We start from the raw sequence: 2,738 nt of genomic DNA, 5'->3' as shown, positions 1-2,738 counted from the left end.
TTTTTTTTTTCTTTTCAACCCCTGTGTGTGAAACGACGAGAGCTCCGCGTTGATTCGTTTCTCCCATCGTCATCCGGCGGTGCCTGGGCTCTGTTAGACCGTGGAGTTCTTCGTCAAAGATTGGCGGTTCCATTATCGATCCTTAAAGTCAACGAAATTAATCATCCAGCCTGAGGATAGGTTACCGGTTGTTCCCGGGGTTTCGCGATATTTTCACAGTTACGTGGTTATTAGCGACGGGCGACGATCGATCAGTTCCTTCGATGCTTTCGTTATGTTTACAGAGGTAACGGGAAATTCCCCGGGTTTAACGATCGTAATTCTGCGGTCATTTTGGAATATTGCGTATTGGACGTTTGTGGAGCAGAGCTTGAGGCTGAGTTTGAAACTTTTAATTCAGTGCTCGCTAATTGTGTTTCGTTTATTTGTTGATTTAACGTTATTAGTGTGTGTACAGAAAAAGAACCAAGAAGAAAATAGAGAAATATGTAAGAGTAAGTTTGGAATCACCTTCCACTTTCCATCGATATTAAAGCTGCTGCTAATTTTTTATAGATTTGAAGTTTATCTCAATTGTACATTTATCAGTTTATCTCGTATCAATGGATTCGAACGGTAAAAAATCCTCAAAGTCGCTCGACTTTTTTCTGGAGATTTTTGTGTGAATTGCAATACTCGGTGATTCCAAACTTTTGGCCGGTAGTGTATGTGTAACTATAGTAAGGGAAAGGGTAGAAATGTATTGATTTTTCAAATAATGTTAATGCTTGTTTTCTTTGTGCAGTAATTTTATTAGACATGTTGTACTTCGATGTTTATACCTAGATTAATTTTTTTAAACGAAGAATGATTGGAAATTTGGGAAAAAATTGTAGATTGTCAAGTTTCGGAAATATTGCAAATGGAACTTCCTTTAATGCACTTACGTATTCTGCACTTCCATCACCAAAAAGGAAGGCAAAGTTGGAGGAAAAATTGGCCCTTCGAAAGTTCGAGGACACTGATCGTACATAAGAGAAATTACGATCTGCCTGTACTTTTCCATTAGAGCTTTAGGCCGGCGAGGAGGATGAGCTCGCCTCGTCGAATGGAAAAACTGTCTCAAGTTATATCCCGTCGAATGTTCTACTACCACAGACGTGGGTACTGGATGGACCTAACATCTAATGCACTTTTTTGTCTACGCGGGGAGGGCTGAGAGTCCCCTTACCATTTACGTGTCGCTTCCAACGTTACCGATTCAGCATGGAATAAGATTGTAACATCAGTTGTAATTGGACTTGGAATTAAACGTAACTAGAAATTGCAAATAAGGTATAGAACAGAGTATCATATACTCGTACACGAAGTATAGCATATGATTGAGTTCTATACCTACTTGTAAATGTATAATATATATGTTAGCTTAAATTTCGCGATTTGTACGATTTTTTCGATTGTTACGCGTTCCTAACGATATTCGGACTTAGTTTTACTTAATGTTGTAATGGAATATTTAAAGAATGAGTGTTTTGCAAAAGGAAATGGATGTAGTGTGCAGGAGAGAGAAATAAATAGACTGTGAAATGCTGTAAAACAATACTGGTATATTGTAACCTTTTGTAAAATACATTTTGTACACTTATTTTACCATAAATAATTCATTTTTTCTTAAATAATTGCATGTCTTCATTATTCCAGATGTCGAAGTCCTTTCCTTGATTCCTGTGGTGGTCTGGAAGGTCCACCTGTAACACACATAAAAGGAACGTTAATTTTCAAATCTCAAATAAAAGTTATAAACAATTTCTAACTGATCTACTGCATGCAATTGTTAATACAATGTAAAATCAAGAAATTAAGCTCTGTTATTAAGTTAAATCATGCAACACATTTATTTAACACTTCTGATAACTATAAACGACAATCTAAATTGTTATTTAACAAGGAACATTAATTATTCTTAATTAAAGTACTTGAAAATAAAGCAGAAACTTTAATTTACTCTCTATATTATTCGTAATGTTAAAGCAATTAAAAACTTATTGTAAGTATCAATTTTAAACTGTCTACTACATGCAGTTGCACACTATACATTGTTCAAAATAAGAGTAACCTCGCTGAGGGACCAAATTTCGTCCGTTCTGCGCAGTTCCCACAACTAGCTACCGATGTGACGTATGCGATTGGTCATAGCGCCATTTTGGCTAGGTCCAAGAGCGACGTTAACATTAGCAGTGCATAGAGTGGAGAGAATCTACTCGATGGTCTAAAAGTATACGCACGTACTGTGTGCATGTTAACGCAGCGGTTTATGATAGACGAATAGTGGCTAGTTGTATGAATTTTGCCGAAACAAATAAAAATATCAATATTTAGAGAACGATTCAAAATCATTTAAAAAATATATATACGGAAATTAGTGTGAGCTGAGATTGCAAATTGATCGGGTGTAGGACACGGTTGCAGTAGCAGGAAAAGAACTTTTATATCGTTGAACGGTGATTTTTAAGTAGGAAGATACTTTTATTTCACTGTTCATCTTTGAAACTTGAATGCCCACATTGTTGCAGTCTCTATTCTCGAATGCAACATCGATGGAAGCACTATATCGAACGCAAAACATTGCTGTACGCCTTACTTTTGAATGCAACATTGCTTGAAGCGTTATATTTCAACGCAAACATTGTTGGAATCTCTATATCTGATGGCAACATTATTAGAAGCGTTATTTCGAACGCAAACATTATTACAAGCAC

This window comes from Habropoda laboriosa, unplaced genomic scaffold (assembly GCF_001263275.1).
Source record: "Habropoda laboriosa isolate 0110345459 unplaced genomic scaffold, ASM126327v1 scaffold162, whole genome shotgun sequence".
NCBI classification, from domain to species: Eukaryota; Metazoa; Arthropoda; class Insecta; order Hymenoptera; family Apidae; genus Habropoda; species Habropoda laboriosa.
Note: the sequence above shows the minus strand (reverse complement) of the source record.